At 40.9% G+C, this 19,828-nt stretch overlaps 1 long non-coding RNA gene across 1 annotated transcript in view; it reads right to left on the bottom strand.

The window, feature by feature from the left end:
• Nucleotides 1-3,300: 3,300 nt before the first annotated feature.
• Nucleotides 3,301-19,828, bottom strand: part of LOC136173782 (uncharacterized) — a 28,625-nt gene continuing 12,097 nt past the window's right edge. Inside the window, exons 2-3 of the long non-coding RNA XR_010664284.1 lie at nucleotides 4,509-4,670; nucleotides 3,301-3,433 (exon numbers count right to left, since the gene is read on the bottom strand). This is a non-coding gene — a long non-coding RNA (uncharacterized lncRNA). The remainder of the gene's footprint in view (nucleotides 3,434-4,508; nucleotides 4,671-19,828) is intronic.

Genomic DNA, 19,828 nt, shown 5'->3' on the forward strand with positions numbered 1-19,828 from the left:
TTTGTCAGGAATAAAATTTACAAATATTTTTATTCAGTCAAATGGGACTTACAAATATTTTCATTTATTCATTTGTTTTTCATTATCTTAATAGTGCCTTTCATCAAGTATGAGCTTTTAATTTTGATGAAGTCCAATTTATTTAATATATCAATTTTTTTTATGGATCAGTTGTTTGGTTTGATGTTGAAGAGCTCTCCAACTGAGGCACAGGGTAAGAGAAAGAGAGAGAGACAAGAAGATGCTAGTATTGGCTTTGAGAATGGAGTAAAGGGTCTTGAGCCGAGGAATCTTTTGGAAGCTGAACAAGGTATGGAAATACTTTCTCCCCTAGAACTTCCAGAAGGATTGCAGCCCTGCTAACACCTTGATTTTAGCTCAACAAAACCCAGATTTCTGATTTCCAGAAACATTAAGATAACAACACAAAAAAAGACTCTGCTAACTAACTTCAGGTTAAAAAAGTATATGTTTCTATGGCTTCTCCTAAAGGTTTTATTGTTCTATGTTTTACATTTAGCTCTATGACTCATTTTGAGTTTTCTTTCATGGAAGGTATGAGATGTAGGTCAAAGTTCATGTTTTTGTTTATGGATATCCAATCATTTCAACATCATTTGTTGAAAAGACCATTCTTTCTTCCCTAGATTGCCTTAGGAACTTTGCCAAAATCAGTTGGCCATATTTGTATGGGTGTTTCCACTGATCAGTGTGCCTATCCTATCCAGTATGGACCACACTGTCTTGATGACTATAGTTTTACAGTAAACCTTTAAATCTGGAGCTATGTGTGATTCTTCAACCAGTTCCTATTCTGAGCCGACCAGCTACAAGGCACAGGTGGATCAGCCTCCATGCCCTCTTTTTCCTTCACTGCTTGGCAGGTATTAATAACATATTTTTTGGTGTACAAAGGGGTAGAAAAGCAATGTAACTGACCTACTTTCTAGTTCAAGAGAGAGAAGAAAGGCTATCATTTGCAGCTCTTTCTCTGCCTGAGCCACCTGGAAATTCCTGTTACACATAGTTATTATTGATATGTAGTATACATTCATGCCATATAGTTTATAAATTTTTTATTTCCTTATTTTGGCTGTGCTGGGTCCTTGTTGCTGAACAGACCTCAGTTGCAGGGAGCAGGCGCTGCTCTCCAGTTGTGGGGGACAGGCTTCTCATTGCAGTAACTTCGCTTGTGGAGCACGGGCTCTAGGGCTCGGTGGCTTCAGTTCCCAGACTCTAGAGCACAGGCTCAGTGAGTTGTGGTACCTGGGCTTAGTTGCTCTGCGACACGTGGGAAATTCCCGGATCAGGGATCGAGCACGAGTCTTCTGCATTGATAGGTGGATTCTTTACCACTGAGCCACCGGAGAAGCCCCTGTATACTTACAGAGTATGCTGTGTTGGGCCCCATTATAGGCTATGAGGAAGAATAGGAGAAAAGAATACACATGGTTCTTTCTCCTGTGAGGTTTATGCCTCATGGTAAACAAATGACAACTAAACACAGAAACAGCACTGGATGGCTCTCCTCCAGAGAACTGCAATTGGGTAATATGCAATAGAGTGACTCAGGGATCTTCGCCCACATGGCCAGGGAATGCTTCTCTGGAGGGATCTGGGTGATGACAAGAAATTGGATGAGTGAACATCAAGGGAATGAGTGTTCTGGGCTGTTAGTCTGAAGAGCCTTAGGTGAAACCAAGCTTGACACATTTAAGAAACAACAACAACAACAAAAAGACTGATCTGACTGGAAAAGAGTGAGCCAGAGAGAGCAGTATAAAATAAGGACTGAGAGATAACAGGAGCAGGTTGAAGAAGGGTTTTGTAACGGAGGTGAGAAGTTGGATTTAACTCTAAGTGCCTGGGGAAACCATTAGAGAGTTTAAACCAAGATGGGTCACGTGACCAAAGACGGACCAGGGCTCCCAGACACATAAATGGGGAGAGAGGGTAGAATGAGTTTTCCCAATCCCATCTCCAGAGAAAGAAGCTTCCTGTTCACTTTAACCCATTCTCTGACAAGAGAGATGTACATGAGACTCTAAAGAAGTCAAGTTCAAGGTTTGGGTCCTCATAATTTGCATATCACCTTTTCCTAGCCTGGACCCCAAAAGGACTTAGAGGAGAGGAGAGAAGCCAGTCTCATTGCCTTACTGAATTGGTGACATGCTAAGGACTCACTGGAAAGGAGATTGATCCCCAAGTCGGGGAGAGCTGTCTGCCATGTCACAGCCCCGTAAGAGACCCCTGCGCACAGGTAAAGCAATTGTTTGATCAGAACCACTGCCTCTTGGTTTCCAGTCTTTATAAACAGCGAATTATAGGAAAGCGGCTTAAAACTATAATACAAAAAATAAAAGTCCTACTTGGAAGGCTTTTCCATCTAGGAGGAGTTACTGTAAGCACTGGATTGAATTTCTGAGCAGAACTGTGTATGGAGTCTCCAAGAGACTGTATCCAATCTATTTATTTAAATTCCACTTTGGATAAATAACCACCTTTGGGGAAACATAAACATAGCACCTCTTCCCCATTATAGAGTCACAATTCCAGCTCCATAGCATCCCTTCTACCACCAGGGGGTATATATAATTTTTATGGAGTTATAATCTATGTGATGCCTGTTTCTCAGTGCTGTTTTTGGTTACCATTATTTCACATACAGTTCTCCATGTAGCGTCTAAATATTTTCCATTTTCAGTACACAGTGATACATAGTGTTATGGTAGATAAAAATAGCTCGTGCTTACAAAATAATTACTATATGTCAGACACAGTTCTGAGCACTTTATCTATTTTTATTCATTAAAAGTTTCTTCCCTGTAACCATATATAGCTAGGTACCATCTGTCTTTGTTTGGCTTCAGAGGAAAGAAAGTGGAGGGACCTCCCTGGTTGTCCAGTGATTAAGGATCCACCTACCAATGCAGGACACATGGGTTCAATCCCTGGTCCAGGAATTAAGATCGCATACGATGAGGGCACCTAAGCCCGTGCACCTCAACCACTGAACCTGTGGTCTAGAGCCTGGGGGCCACAACCGCTGAGCCCATGTGCCGAGACTACTGAAGCCCTTGTGCCCCAGCCTGTGCTCTGTAACAAGAGAACCCACCACAACGAGAAGCCCCCGCATCACAACTAGAGCACCCCCCACTCACTGCAACCAGAGCAAGCCCTTGCACCAGCAATGAAGACCAGCTCAGCCAAAAATAGATAAAAAATTAAAAAAAAAAAAGTGGAGTCTGAAGCCAAGAATACCACAAATTGCTTTACTCAGGGCTCAGGCTCAAGGAAGCAGGGAAGAGTAAAACGAGGCAAGGTAATCTGGAGAGTCCATTTGAAGGTGCGTTGTCAAGCTGGTTACCATCAAATGTGATCAATTGCTCCATCTCATGAGACTATCCCCTCTGGAGACCATCCTGCAAGAAAGCTGTAAAAACTCATCTCAAATAGTTATACAAGGGGAGAAAAGAGGAACTGTTTATCCACGAGTTCCCATCTGCTCCATGAGCTCTTTTACTCCCACACACTGCACTTGGCACATATCCCACCTGAGTATGAGCAGGGAAGCGTCAGGGTAGGTGATAAGAGGCAGGTATCAGGGCTAGAGGTGAAGTACCCTGTAATTTGCCTGCACAAGGTCACAGAGTCAGTCAGAGCCCATGTGAGCTGGGTGTTGCAGCAATGGTGGAAATATACAAAAGATTCTCTTATCACACTGGTTTGGCTGATAGAACACAGAAAATAAGTACCTGCTATAAACCACTCAGCCAGTAACCGGTAGAGCCACAGTTTGGTCCCAGGAAGCCAGGCTCTTAACAAGATGCTAAACTAGCTCTTTGATTTGGGAAGATCTGGGTTGTATTTATCTTTTCACTAAACTACTTCAGAACAGGAATCTTATGCTTGGGCAGAAATCTTAGATGCCAACCCTGGCTCAGAAACTTGGAAAATCATTTCTCTGTGGCTCTCCAGTTGTTCATATGCTTTTGAAAAAGCTTAGGCGATATGCTCTTAAAGGTCTCAAATTCTGAATCACACCCTTCTGAAAGTCTTTGAACAGATCTACAAATCCTTAGGATGTAAGGATTAGACTACTGAGTCACAGGGTAGAGCTGTTTTTTATGACTCGTGGTTTAAATTAGCAAATTGCCTTTGAAAAGAAACTTGCCAGTTTAATGCATTTACTATATCTTCCATGGATGAACGTGTCTCTTTCCTTGCCTGATCAATTGAGATAAGATAAAATTATATATAAAATATTGAATTTTTGTTGACTCAATGGATGTAAAGTAGTGTCATGAATTTGTTTTGTTCTCTATTTTTCCAGTGACTAAATAAGCCAAACATCTCTCCAAATATTTGTCATGTCATTTCCTCTTGTGTTAATTTACTTTTAGCAAGTCATTTCCCCTCTCTGGGGAATCAGCCTTAACATCTCTCACATGACAAGGTCAACTGAGATCTCTAAGGTGGTTCTAAGAATTAAGTGAGATAGTACCTACCAAAGTTCTATTTCAAGTCTCCAAATAAATAAGGAAAGGCCTTTCCATCTTCAGCATTTGTACAAGTGTAGAATCCTGTGAGCAGGGCCCTTGACCAAACTCTAAGACATGTCTTGGTCAACCAAATCTCTTCTTTCTGGCTGGTTCATATTTTAGTTCTTCCTAAGAGAAAGAGAGAATAACTTAAACAACCAGCATGGTGATTTTTTTCCCCTCAAATCCAAACAATTTGTGATATTAATGTGTGATGAAAACACACATCAAATGCCTTTCTCAAGGCAGTGGTTATCTCTACTGGCTGGCACATCTAGTTTTTCTCTAAGCCCACAGCTTCTGAAACACTTGACACATTTGTTCTGAACTTGTGGTGACCCACCTATTCTAAGTTTCATTCTTGTAGCAGCTGAGATTAATATGGTCAAAGCAATGAAGTCATTGTTATCATTCTTTGAAGATTTAAAAGAAATAGGAGAGCACTCTCAGACATTAGGGGAGTCAGAACCTGGGGATTGGGAATCTGCAAGCAGATGATCACACTTCCATCTTGGTACAGATTTAAAAAAAAGAAAACAGGGGCTGACTCTCGAAGAACTCCAGCCTCCTTTTTCTAAGCCTCTTCGTCCACCCTGCCATGCTCCTCCTCTTCACTTTTCTCTCCTATGAAAATCTTTCTTTAGAACTCAATTAGGAGACAGGAAAGATGGGTTCAAATCCAGTTCTGCCACTTGATTGCCCTGTGGATTTTAGTCGTCCCTTCTCTCCACTGAGGGTTACCTTTTCATCTGCTATAGTCCCTTTATTGATTATCATGATCTTTTTGAATTAGTACGTAAGATTCTTGAGTTAGATGCAATGCCTTGTTTACCTTTGTGCCCCCAGCAAAAGCCCATCGTGGAATTTTTCATAGAAAGCTGCTCTCTTCTTGTTAATATATTGAAAGTGAAAGTGAAAGCCACTTATTCATGTCCAACTCTTTGCACTCCATGGACTATACAGTCCATGGAATTCTCCAGGCCAGAATACTGGAGTGGGTAGACTTTCCCTTCTCCAGGGGATCTTCCCAACCCAGGAATTGAACTGGGGTCTCCTGTATTGCAGGCAGATTCATTACCAGCTGAGGTATCAGGAAGCCCTGTTATTATATTGGGATTTTATAAATCTTTCCTTGATCCTGAGGGTGATCTCTATTATTCCAAGTTTTACCAGGTGGATTAGTTTCTGGGAGCTGCTGTGACAAATTGCCACACACTTGTTGGCTTAAAACAACAGAAATTTATTCTCTCATGGCTCTAGGGGCTAGAAGTCCAAAATCAAGGTGTCCACAGAGCACTGTTCTTTAAAAGGTTTGGGGAAGGCTCCTTCCTTGCCTCCTCCTAGCTACTAATGGTTGCTAGCAGGCTTCAGTGTTCTTTGGCATGCAACAACATCTTAACTTCTGTGTCCAATGTTACATGGCCTTCTTCCCTGTGGGTCTATCTTTTCATGTCTCCTAATCTCTCTTGTCCTTGCAAGGGCAGCAGTCATTGGATTTAGGGCCCCACCTAATCCAGTATGACCTCATTATAACTTGATTATATCTGCAAAGACCTTATTCCAAATAAGGTCACAATTATGGTTTCCATGTGGATGTGACTTTTGGAGAAACACTATTCAACCCAGCATCCCAGGACATCTCTGTATCCTTACTCCTCGCATCCCATAGTTTTGGACTTGTCTTGCTTCTTCATGAAGAATCCTTCTTTGGAATGATCCCACTCACTGGAGTCATGATAATCATATTCATTGTTCTCCTTCATAATAGCCTGTCCCTTCTTCTCTCCATGTTTCACTGGAGCTTGCTGTCACACTAACCTCATGGAAAGGACAGTTTAGTTATCTTCACTTCCTTGCTCAAAATCTCTCTGATGGTTTCCTTTACCTATAGCTCAGGAGCTGCACTTCTTCAGGAGGGCATTCACAGACTTTACCACCTGATGCTAACTCTCCTGTCTAGTCAAAACATCACAACTCTCCCCCACGCACAACACAGGTTGTCTTTTAGCTCTGTCATCTACTCTTTTCCTCATCATCATGCCTTCCTCTCCATCTGAAAGCTGTTTCTTGATCACAAGATGGATTATTCCCATCACTCTTGAAAAGCTACCTCTTTTCCAACCAATATCCCCACCTCACACCTAGTCAGCATCCTGCCCCAAACCCCCATGCTATTTTGTACCTCGGTTGACACTTCATCCTTACATTATTTGTCATCATGCTCTTTCTCGTTTGATTAAAACATGAGCTCTTAAGAGCAGGAACTCTTCCTCATTCCCCCAGTTTCTGGTTCTTAGGAGATGGTACATTTTGAAGAGATGAAGGAAAGATTCTACAGTAATAATTTTCAGAAGCTGCTTTAGGGGTTGTGCAAATATTCTGTATTTCATTGATAGTCAAACTGATAAAAAATTAAAATGCTAATTTTACTCCTAATTTCAGATTTTCATATTTATAAAAACAGCTTACTTCTTTATACTAAGCAAATGTAGCATATTTGATCTTACCATGTAAATACACATTAATAAAGTATGTTTCTACTTTCCACATAGGTTCTGGGTAAGTTTTTTGCATTTAAAAAATATGAAAACCACTGTAGAGGTGGGGTTATGTACCGCCTTTGGGAGATGAGGTATTTGCGTTTTCTCTTAGATGCGCTTAATCCCAGGAGCCATGATGATGGCTGAGATTTTTTTTAATCCTATGTGTGGAATTAAAGGCGAGGAATGCTGTAAGGCCAGAGCAGAAAGGTAGTAGACTTTGGAGTCACAAAGACCATGACCAGTCTGCCATTTATTAACTGTGTGAGTCGGGGGAAACTACTTAATATCCTCAAACCTGTTTTTTTTCCCCTCCTTTAACATAGAAATGAGCTCTAACTCATACGGTTGTTAAGAGGATTAAATTATAGATCTAAAATGAATAACATATGAGACATGTAATAAATGACATCTACCTTAATTATAAAGGTTAGTTCTGGTGAGAGTTATCTTTTTTTCCCCTTGCCTGGTGAAATGCAGCTGTAATTCCAACAGCTGCTGAGAGAGTGGATGAGAAGGGCCTTAACCTCTAAATTGCCCCGAGGGAGAGTTGGCTAATGAAAAGCCACAGGAGTGAATTATCTGCTGACTACACTCTTTTGCTGAGGTACAAAATTACTTTTGTATAGATATCCAGTTTGCTAATTATCTTTTAAAAATCAAATGAGAGCTCTTTCTAAAGTCCTGGTAGTGACCAAGAAAATGTATTAAAGGAAAAGTATCAGATTTTGCCCAGGTATCAAGAAACACTCATTTTGAAATAAAATAAGGACTTGAATACTTAATGTTTGGCCTGATTATGGAGTAGATCAAATATTTTTTTGATGTGGTCCCCTTCTTTAAGATTTGAGTGGAGAAAAATTGAGAGATGACTCTGAGAAATGGAAAAATCCACATTCTGAATTAATTTGGATCTTAAAAGGAAACCAGGCTGATTTCTTCTCTTCCTAGCTGGGTTTCAGATGATTTTTTTCTCCTTTCCTGAGGTTGCCCTTCTCTACTCTTCTATTGGCATCAATGCACGTGGTTGTAGGAGCCAAGGGTCAGTGTAAGCATGCTCTGCTCTTTTCTGTAAAGATTTGACTCATCGGCCCCAGGCTCTTACCCACCCAGCTGGCAATATTCACATGCCTATGTACTTGCACTTTTCTTTCCCACTTGATCTTTTTTGCCTGTTTGTTTTAATTTTCATTGGAGTAAAGTTGCTTTACAATGTTGTGTTAGTTTCTACCTTACAGCAAAGTAAATCATATACATATATGTATGTATCCCCTCTTTTTTGTATTTCCTTCCTATTTAGGTCACCACAGAGCACTGATTAGAGTTCTCTGTGCTATACAATAGGTTCTCATTAGTTATCTATTTTTTACATAGTAGTGTATATATGTCAACCCCCATCTCCCAATTCATCATAACCCCTCCTCATTCTCCTTTGCTGTCCATATATTTAGTCTCTATGTCTATGCCTCTAGAAGATTGGATCAAGAAGATGTGGTACATATATATAATGAAATATTACTTAGCCATAAAAAGGAAAGAAATTGGGGTTTTTTGTAGAGATGTAGATGGACCTAGACACTGTCATACAGAGTGAAGTAAGTCAGAAAGAGAAAACAACTATTATATAGTGATGCATTTATGTGGAACCTGAAAAGACTGGTGAACTTTCACTTAAGACCAGAGTGTCTGGTCGAAGCATCCATGCCCTTATAGGGCTTTTGAGGAACCATCCTCCTGCTACATGTATCTTTCTAACAGTAAGTTCTCAGACCCAGGATCCTTTTTTATCTTCACTGCCTTCAATTCAGTTCAGTTGCTCAGTTGTGTCTGACTCTTTGCAACTCCATGGGCTGCAGTACATCAGGCTTCCCTGTCCATCACCAACTCCTGAAGCTTGCTCAAACTCATGTCCATCGAGTCGGTGATGCCACCCAACCATATCATCCTCTGTTTACCCCTTCTCCTCCTACCTTCAATCTTTCCCAACAGCAGGATCTTTTCAAATGAGTCAGTTCTTTGCATCAGGTGGCCAAGGTATTGGAGTTTCAGCTTCAGCATCAGTCTTTCCAATGAATATTCAGGACTGATTTCCTTTAGAATGGACAGATTGGATATCCTTGCTGTCCAAGGGACTCTCAAGAGTCTTCTCTAAAACCACAGTTCAAAAGTGTCAATTCTTCAGCACTCAGCTTTCTCTATAGTCCAACTCTCACACCCACACATGACTACTGGAAAAACCACAACTTTGACTAGACAGACCTTTGTCCGCAAAGTAATGTTCTGCTTTTTAATATGCTCTCTAGGTTGGACATAACTCTCCTTCCAAGGAATAAGCATCTTTTAATTTCATGGCTGCAGTTGCCATCTGCAGTGATTTTGGAGCCCAAAAAATAAAGTCTGTCACTGTTTCCATTGTTTCCCAGTCTGTTTGCCAAGAAGTGATGGGACCGGATGCCATGATCTTAGTTTTCTGAACGTTGAATTTTAAGCCAACTTTTTCACTCTCCTCTTTCACCTTCATTGCCTTAAACCTCACAGAACTTAACCTACTATTTCTCCCTGTCTAAAACTTCCCACCACTTCCCAGTCTATCCCTTGGACAAGACACCAGAGCTCTAATTTTAAATGTTTTACAACCAAGAAGACTAAGGAACAGATATTAAGGAACAGAAATTAAATGGGAAAAATGGAAAGTTTCTGGCATCTTACAAAATACGTAGAGCCACTGTCCAGAGTGAGTGTTGGTTTCTAACCGTTTGCTTTCTATCCTCTGCTTTCAGTATTCCAGTAAATCACAATTCAATTTCCACCCCAGGAAATTCCCCTAGCACGAGCACACACACTCACACCCACACACCCACACACCCACCCACCCACACACACACAAAGCAATCAAGGCAAAATAGATGTTCCTGGCTGTTATGAATATCCCTTCTGTCTCTGAAAACTCCAGATGGAGAGTCTCTAAATTTTCCTAGAAATGGTTGACACAGGGCGTACTCAGCACTGTGGAGGTGACTAGACTGAAATAACTTGGGAATCAGATTAGCTGGAGGGACCTTATTCTGCTCACTCTTATACCTAGGTCTCTAACCATTCTGCAACACCCATCACCAAGTTGACTTTGAATCCAGCCAGTCCAGTCCCTCCCTCGTGGTTCTTACCCTGCCTAGCTTAGCATCTCTGAGATGTTTGTTGCTTTTCTTTCACCTTCAAACTGCCAGAGGATACTCAAATTACTGGCCAAACATGGTTTACCTTCCTGGTCCACAAATTCTACTCAATGGTAAGAAATTTAAAATTCTATCCTTACACTGAAATGAGCACATGCATGTTGTGAATAGAACATGAAATTTTTATGTTTAACTTTATGCAATGGCCAATATTCAACCATTTAGGCCTATAAAAATAGCAACTGCATATGGTTTAATCTCACACATTTTAAAAGTAATAGAAATTTTTTTTTGTTGGGCTTTATCCTCATGCCCAGGAATAATACTTCTCTCTCCACTGACATTAGGAATAATTCAAATAAGAGTTTGAAATGCAGCATTTTTTCACAGTGTAATCTATTCAGTGATTTTTGGAATATTCAGTAATGGTGGGAAATATTGGTGCTAACTCAGACATGGCTATCTGTCACATGAATCAGCACTGGATTCTGAGAGCAAACAGGAAGTATTGATAATAGCTTTCACTTTCGGAATTCTCTGAAAAGCATCAGTTTCTTTAGTGGCCTTCCATCTCTAACCCTATGTCAACATTTTCTTCTTGTCTCTCTCAGGGATCTTGTTCATATGGACCTGTTCAGTTTCTCTCTTTTTTCCCGTTACCTAGAGCCTAAGAATTGATGAAACATTCATAAATGCACATCACATTCAATGTGTCTCCAGGTGAATCGCTCTCTACACTTTTTCCTGTGAATGAGGCAAACATAGAATTTTCTTAGAGGACTTGGAGGAGAAGCTGTGCTGGAGAAAATAAAAAGTCATTATGAAAAGTTGGTGGGGCAGACTGGAGGGCCTCTGGAAAATCTTCACGTACTATTAAATTCTGCTTGTTGTTAGAATTAAAGTTTTAATCACATGATCATAATCCATTACTCCCTGAAACCTCTTACTTTTTCCCATGTGTAAAATGTAAATATTTAACTAAATGAGATAAGCTTCTAGGTTTGACACTCCAAGACTGTACAACCTAAGAGCATTCACAACTGGTAGTAGGGCTAAAGCAATGTCAAAACACATCAGTTGGGCTCACCATTTACAGAGGACATCAATTGCTATCTTCGGGGTGGGGTCAGCACATTGTTTTTCATATTCTATTGCATATTTGCCTTATGTGTTTAGGTTTCAAGTTGTTTGGCAAAGATTATTAATCCATGATATTTAATAAATGCAAAAGCAAGGAAAGTATTGGAAGTACTAATAAGAAGAGGTACATGATAATTATGTAAATGAGGCATGGTATATTTAAAATTTTTAAGTGGCATAATTCACAAGACTGCAGGAAATTTTCTCAAAACAAAGAGCTATTCACAAAGCAGGTGCAAGGATCTGTCTCTACCTGGGCAATCAGCAAGAATCATTAAGAGCAACAAAAAGTGACTGAGGAACCAAAATACCACCTGAGTGTATGACTCTAGCTTAAGCGGCATGTGTTGATTCAAAACAGAGAGGTCCATGAGTTTGTTCAAGAATTTAAAGGGGAAGCAGCGTAAGCCTGGTAGTGAGATCTGTCATAGACTGTGAATAGTGTATGAAGAAGAAGGATCTCAGTGAAGAGAGAGGGACTGTAGGCACAGCCACTACTAAAAGATTCCCCATACTTAGAGGAATTGATAAGGAGGGAGATGGCCTGACTCTGTCTATCATTAGATCTGATAGGCAGAGTGCCTGAAGAACTATAGACAGAGGTTCCTGACATTGTACAGGAGGTGGTAATCAAGACCATCCCCAAGAAAAAGAAATGCAAAACGGCAAAATGGTTGTCTGAGGAGGCCTTACAAACAGCTATGAAAAGAAGAGAAGCGAAAGGCAGTGGAGAAAAGGAAAGATATACCCATTTGAATGCAGAGATCCAAAGAAGAGCAAGGAGAGATAAGAATGCCTTCCTCAGTGATCAATGCAAAGAAACAGAGGAAAACAATAGAATGGGAAAGACCAGAGATCTCTTCAAGAAAATCAGAGATACCAAGGGAACATTTCATGCAAAGATGGGCACAATAAAGGACAGAAATGGCATGGACCTAACAGAAGCAGAAGATATTAAGAAGAGGTGACAAGAATACACAGAAGAACTGTAAAAAAAAGATCTTCATGACCCAGATAATCACGATGGTGTAATCACTCACCTAGAGCCAGATATACTGGAATGTGAAGCCAAGTGGGCCTTAGGAAGCATTACTACGAACAAAGCTAGTGGAGGTGACAGAATTTCAGTTGAGCTATTTCAAATCCTAAAAGATGATGCTGTGAAAGTGATGTACTCAATATGTCAACAAATTTGGAAAACTCAGCAGTGGCCACTGGACTGGAAAATGTCAGTTTTCATTCCAGTTCCAAAGGAAGGCAAAGCCAAAGAATGCTCAAACCACTGCACAATTGCACTCATCTCACATGCTAGCAAAGTAATGCTCAAAATTCTCTAAGCAAGGCTTTAGTAGTATGTGAACTGTGAACTTCCAGATGTTCAAGCTGGATTTAGAAAAGGCAGAGAAACCACAGATCAAATTGTCAACATTCATCGGATCATGGGAAAAGAAAGAGAATTCCAGAAAAACATATACTTCTGCTTTATTGACTATAAAAGTCAAAGCATTTGACTGTGTGCATCACAACAAACTATGGAAAATTCTTAAAGAGATGGGAATATCAGACCACCTGACTTGCCTCCTGGGAAATCTGTATGCAGGTCAAGAAGCAACAGTTAGAACTGGACATGGAACAACAGACTGGTTCCAAATCAGGAAAGGAGTACATCTAGGCTGTATATTGTCACCCTGCTTATTTAACTTATATGCAGAGTACATCATGAGAAAGGCTGGACTGGAGGAAGCACAAGCTGGAATCAAGATTGCTGGGAGAAATATCAATAACCTCAGATACACAGATGATGCCACCCTTATGGCAGAAAGTGGAGAACTAAAGAGCCTCTTGACGACAGTGAAAGAGGAGAGTGAAAAAGTTGGTTTAAAACTTAACATTCAGAAAACTAAGATCATGGCATCTGGTCCCATCACTTCATGGCAAATAGGTGGAGAAATAGTGGAAACAGTGACAGACTTTATTTCTTGGACTCCAAAATCACTGCAGATAGCAACTGCAGCCATGAAATTAAAAGACACTTGCTCCTTGGAAGAAAAGTTATGTCCAACCTAGATAGCATATTAAAAAGCAGAGACATTACTTTGCGGACAAAGGTCTGTCTAGTCAAGGCTATGGTTTCTCCAGTTGTCATGTATGGTTGTGAGAGTTGGACTAGAAAGAAAGCTGAGAGCCAGAGAATTGATGTTTTTGAACTGTGGTGTTATAGAAGACTCTTGAGAGTCCCTTGGACAGCAAGGAGATCCAACCAGTCCATCTTAAAGGAAATCAGTCCTGAATATTCATTGGAAAGACTGATGCTGAAGCTGAAACTCCAATAATTTGGCCACCTGGTACAAAGAATTGATTCATTTGAAAAGACCCTGATGCTGGGAAAGATTTAAGGCAGGAGGAGAAGGGGTCAACAGAGGATGAGATTGTTGGATGGCATCACCGACTCAATGGACACGAGTCTGAGCAAGCTTCAGGAGTTGGTGATGGACAGGGAGGCCTGGCATGCTACAGTTCAAGAAGTCGCAAAGAGTCAAACACAAGTGAGTGACTGAACTAACTGACTGACTGGCCTGACTCCACAGATATGACTCCTCCAGCATATGAAACAAATTGGTTATTTTGGGGAACAACGTTGGAGGAAAAGTATATCTGTAAGAAGTGAATACTTGTTTTTAAACTTTGAAGATCGCTCTCATGATTGTATGTGATGGAAATGAGGTTGTGGGTGATAAGATTAAACCCTTCTGTACTTGTTAAGGTCAGATGACTTAACACATAAATGTACATTTCACATTCATGTACAAATTCAATGTAGGTAATGCTTGTCGGATGACATTTCATGGGCAGAGAGCCAGGAACGCTGTGTCTCATGACAAAGCTCTCCTTTAAATCCTAGAGACAAGCTTCTCCATTCACCTCACAGATAAGAGGAAGAGGTTCTATAAAAGGCATGCCCACCTCTTAACCATCCCACCCAGAAGAGACATCCCTTTCTCACAGTTATTGACAAGAACTAACCAGATGCCTCCCACTCCAGATGCACAGGAGAAAAATAAATGAATAAAATGAATAAAAGTAATTTTTAAAGAAACAAACTACAGTTTGTAGAAAAGAGAGGTGCTCTATTTCGGATTGCAAATGTGTTAAAGACACGCATATCGGGTGATATGCGTGTGTGTGTGTGTGTGTGTGTGTGCACGCGCGTGTGTGCGTGCACGCGTGCACCGAGTATCTCTTCCTTTGAGAAGTGACTCCACCCTCATTCTGTAAATATCTTACTCATTTATTGCACTTAAGGTAGTGGGTAGAAGGCCTGACCAGAGTCACTTCCCCTGCCTCAGAGCTTGAGTGTGACCCAATCCCATCCAATTAAGCAACTTCATTCTTCTGGTCACAGTGAGTTTTCAAAAAATGAGCCCATGACCTGAGTTGGACCAATCAGAGTGCACTCTGGTACTTCTTCTCCAGAGGCTCTTTCTCTGGCCCATAATCTCTAAAACCATGTAAGCCTGAGAGCCATTTCTTTACACACACATCCCCCCCACACACAAACATATATATTTATATGTTTATATATATAATATAATGTATATATACATATACACACATTCTTTTTTTAGTATCCTTTCCCATTACGGCTTGTCATAGAATATTTTCTTAACTGAAGGACAACTGTTTTACACCACTGTGTTGGTTCCTGCTCTACAGCAACGTGAATCAGCTCTAAGTATCACATCTCCCCTCCCCGTGGGCCTCCTTCCCCCACCCCCATCCCGCCTCTCTAGATCATCATAGAGAGCCATTTTAATATTACATGGAGACTAAGAATAAAGCCAATCAAGTAAGCTGATGACATTATTTCAATGCCTGGACAAACACAGCTGAAGTTCACTACTTAAATGTTCTAGTTATATGACCAATACATTTCTCTACTTATACACGTTTTTTCACCTCGCTTAGTTGATTTATTTCTGATAATAAAACCTTCAAAATTAAAAGTGTCCTATGACACTTGGTTTGGATTTTTCATATCTTTTCATCATGTTACTATTCTAAAACCTTTAATGGGCTTATTAATTGCCCACAAGGCCAAATTAAGTCTCCTTTGTTTCATCTTCAGAATCTTACACAAAAAGGGTTCACCTTCCTAATCCCAGAACAGAAACCTTAGAATGCCCAAGTATCTCTCTCTCATTGACATCTGGTTTTAGTCTGATGTCTTAATCTGTGTCAACCCCTAAAATTCCACTTGATAGCACCGCTTCCATGGAAATTATTATTGCTTTGACATCAGGGACCATGTCTCACAGACAATGGTAGTCAGCCTCACCATACCTACCCTTACCACTTGCAGCACTTTCAATTCTTAATGTGGTACAGAACCCATAAAACATTCAGCAAATATTTGCTGATCTACTTTCCAATAGTGTTATTTATTTGGGAAGCAGAATTTAAAATTTTGAACAGTCTACACTTTTTTTTCCTTCGGAGAGGGAGATAATTTTCTAAGTAGACAATTTGGGGAGGAAATGTACCGCTTGAAAAAGGTGCTGAATTGACCAAAGTTTTCTTGGAGGTTAGTGTTAAGGTGACCTTTTTCTTTGTTTCATTTTTAACAGAGTTATACCTCAGACAGCAATTCAGAGAGGGTTTCCCAGTAACTGATATAAGTGGTCTTCTCTTTTAAGTGTGAAAAAAGAAATCAAGTTCTTCACAGATCAGCTTTCCTGAAGCTGTTAAATACCTGTTCTTCATTATTCCTAATGCATCGTGGTGTATAGTATTTGCTGAATGAATAAGTGATATCCTCCTTGCATTGGGTTCTTCCTCCCCCCACAAACTCAAATCACATTAATTCTTGAAAAATACTAGAAAAGTGTAAAGTTAAGGTATAACAGTTCCTCACATCTTTAAGTACATTTAGAGGTTTTATTCACATTCCATCTTTATACATGTCCTCCACAAAAACATTGTAACTGGGAGGGAAGAATAATACCTATATTGCAGAGGAGGAAACTGAGGCTCAGAGGTCCTAAAGGTCATGCAGCTGGCAATCAACAGACCCAAGGTATCAGGCCTACTGTGGCAGCCATATCACTTCCCACCCAGTACCCTACCCACTGAATCACCATGTGTTTTGTGAGGCAACCAGGAAGGTAGCCAGTGTGGTGGTCAAAACCCTAGAGCTGGACTGAATTAGACAGAGGTGAAAGTCTAGGTATGCTTCTGACTACCACGTGGACAAGTTATACCATCAGTTCAAACCTCAGTTTTCTACTTTGAAAAATGGGAATAATCCCACAAACTTTTGTGGAGATTGTGGGGCTTGAATTCAGCTTTGAAGCTGAAACTCCAATACTTTGGCCACCTGATGCGAAAAACTGACTCACTGGAAGAGACTCTGAGGCTGGGAAAGATTGAAGGCAAGATTGAGATGGTTGGATGGCATTACCGACTCAATGGACATGAGTTTGTGCAAGCTCCAGTAGCTGATGATGGACAAGGAAGCCTGGTGTGCTGCAGTCCATGGAGTCCCAAAGAGTCAGACACAACTGAACAACTGAACTGAACTGAACTAAGGCATGAATGACATGCTATCTTAGACTCAATGTGAGCTTGGAAATCTCTAGCTACTAAAAGTTGTTGGGGCAATGAAGAGTCAGGCAGGAATACAGAATGGTTACCATGGGCCTGAAAACTGTAATTTGATCTCCAGTTAGATGAAATGAACCAGTTGTGATAGACGGTAAAGAATCTGCCTGCAATGCGGGAGACCCGGGTTTGATTCCTGGGTCAGGAAGATCCCCTGAGGAATGGAATGGCTACCCACGCCAGTATTCTTGCCTGGAGAATCCCATGGACAGAGGAGCCTGGTGGGCTACAGTCCATGGGGTTGCAAAGAGGCAAAACTGAGTGACTAACACTAGATGAAATAGACTAGATATTGTCTGTGTAATACACTGAGAGGGACGGCTACTGTGGGAAAATCTCCCTCTTTGGAGAACCTCAAGGAAACATTTCTGGTATTCACCTCCTCTTTCCATTAATTTATCATTGCAATATTAGTCCTCAAAGAATATGCCAAGGAATCTGTCTGAACAAACTCAGAGAAAAGTCCCTCAGGGAGGGAAACGGCAGGATTAGAATCCATAGTGAAATGGCTGGGTCCTCATCAAGGCCATGCCACCTGAAACTTCCTGTTCCCAAGGGAATTTCTTGCTAAAGCACTTGTGCACTCTCCACACAAGAGAGCACGCTCTCATACGGCAGTTCTATTTCCAGTTTTTTAAGAAATCTCCACACTGTTCTCCATAGCGGCTGTACTAGTTTGCATTCCCACCAACAGTGTAAGAGGGTTCCCTTTTCTCCACACCCTCTCCAGCATTTATTGCTTGTAGACTTTTGGATAGCAGCCATCCTGACTGGCGTGTAATGGTACCTCATTGTGGTTTTGATTTGCATTTCTCTGCCATACAACCCAGCAATCCCACTTTTGGGCATATACACAGAGGAAACCGGATCTGAAAGAGACACGTGCACCCCAATGTTCACCCCAGCACTGTTTATAATAGCCAGGACATGGAAGCAACCTAGATGCCCATCAGCAGATGAATGGATAAGGAAGCTGTGGTACATATACACCATGGAATATTACTCGGCCATTAAAAAGAATTCATTTGAATCAGTTCTAATGAGATGGATGAAACTGGAGCCCATTATACAGAGTGAAGTAAGCCAGAAAGATAAAGACCATTACAGTATACTAACACATATATATGGAATTTAGAAAGATGGTAATGATAACCCTATATGCAAAACAGAAAAGAGACACAGATGTACAGAACAGGCTTTTGGACTCTGTGGAAGAAGGCAAGGGTGGGATGTTTCGAGAGAACAGCATCGAAACATGTATATTATCTATGGTGAAACAGATCACCAGCCCAGGTTGGATGCATGAGACAAGTGCTCGGGCCTGGTGCACCTGGAAGACCCAGAGGGATCGGGTAGAGAGGGAGGTGGGAGGGGGGATTGGGATGGGGAATACATGTAAATCCATTGCTGATTCATGTCAATGTATGACAAAAACCACTACAATATTGTAAAGTAATTAGCCTCCAACTAATAAAAATAAATGGAAAAAAAAAAAAAAAAGACAGCATGCTCTCATTTAAAGATCAGCTACATCGTCAGCTTTTCCCACCCAGCTTTGTGCGCGCGCAAGCCCTGAAAGAAACAGATGCTTCTCCACTACTGCTATACCCTCTACCCACCCCGCAGACGGGAGCCTGACCCACCTGCAAGTGACTTTTGACTTTTCAAGCTCTTCTAGTTCCAACTGCAAGCAAGTGAGGCTTCTTCTTTCTACCTGCCTCAGACCTGCCATTTGTACTTTTCTGAGCTCCATCTCTACCCTGATGATTGTTTTTGAGGATGTTCACTTTTTTTTTTTTCCAGTGCCAAGCAGCATGCTAGATCTCCTTTCCACAATCAAGGATTGAACCCATGCTTCCTGCAGTGGAAGCATGGAGTCTTAACCACTGGACCACCCGGGGAGTCCAGAGGATTCCACTCTTCTTAGGGGAGACTCTGCTCTCTATCTGAAGGAATGTGACCTTACCACATTCAGACCTTATCTGAAGGAATGTGAGGCTAGAATGAAAAACAATAGCCTAAACCTTATTACAGTAGATTAATACCCACTCTTGAAGGAGAAATTTTATTTGATAAAGATCATTAGTCGATGTGACTACCATTCATCTTCACCAAGGTGCTCCATGTCTATTACTCCACACTTGCCCTTCTGAAATAAACACAGACAGCTTCCTAGACACACAGCTACCCAAGTTATTCACCCACTGTGAAGGGTTGAACTCTGCCCTCCAGAATGCAACCCAACAGGCTGTGAGTCTACAGTTTGCCTGTCCTATAGGATTATTGTGGCTATTGGCAATAAGATGAGGTTTTACACAATAAATCTTAGGTATTGTGCAAATTTAAGATAATATGATTCTAAACCTTTAGACACTTGTAATTCTCCCCATCTTTGGAAATAATAGAACATCATCATGGGGCAAATGTCCAGCTATCCACTGAGAAAGCTGAACTTTGATCACCCTTGAGTGGTCTACACATCTGTGAATATCCACTTCTTGGTGATGTCCATTTATTTAATTCCTTTGATCAATAACTTCATTTCTCCCCAGTCTCCCTTTAACCAGCCTTTTTGATAGATTTAATTAAAGTAATGTACTTTATGGAGATATGAAACCAGACACTTGATGATATCACTTCCTGGTTGGGGTCCTCAGCTTCCCTTTCATAAAGTGGAAAGTAGGAGAGGTAGAGGTAGAAGATAGGTCTACTTTGTTTCTGCTCAATTACCCATGGTATGAGTTGAGCAAAGACTTGCTCAGCAAGTGTCTGGAAT

The sequence above is a fragment of the Muntiacus reevesi genome, chromosome 8 (assembly GCF_963930625.1).
Source record: "Muntiacus reevesi chromosome 8, mMunRee1.1, whole genome shotgun sequence".
NCBI classification, from domain to species: domain Eukaryota; kingdom Metazoa; phylum Chordata; class Mammalia; order Artiodactyla; family Cervidae; genus Muntiacus; species Muntiacus reevesi.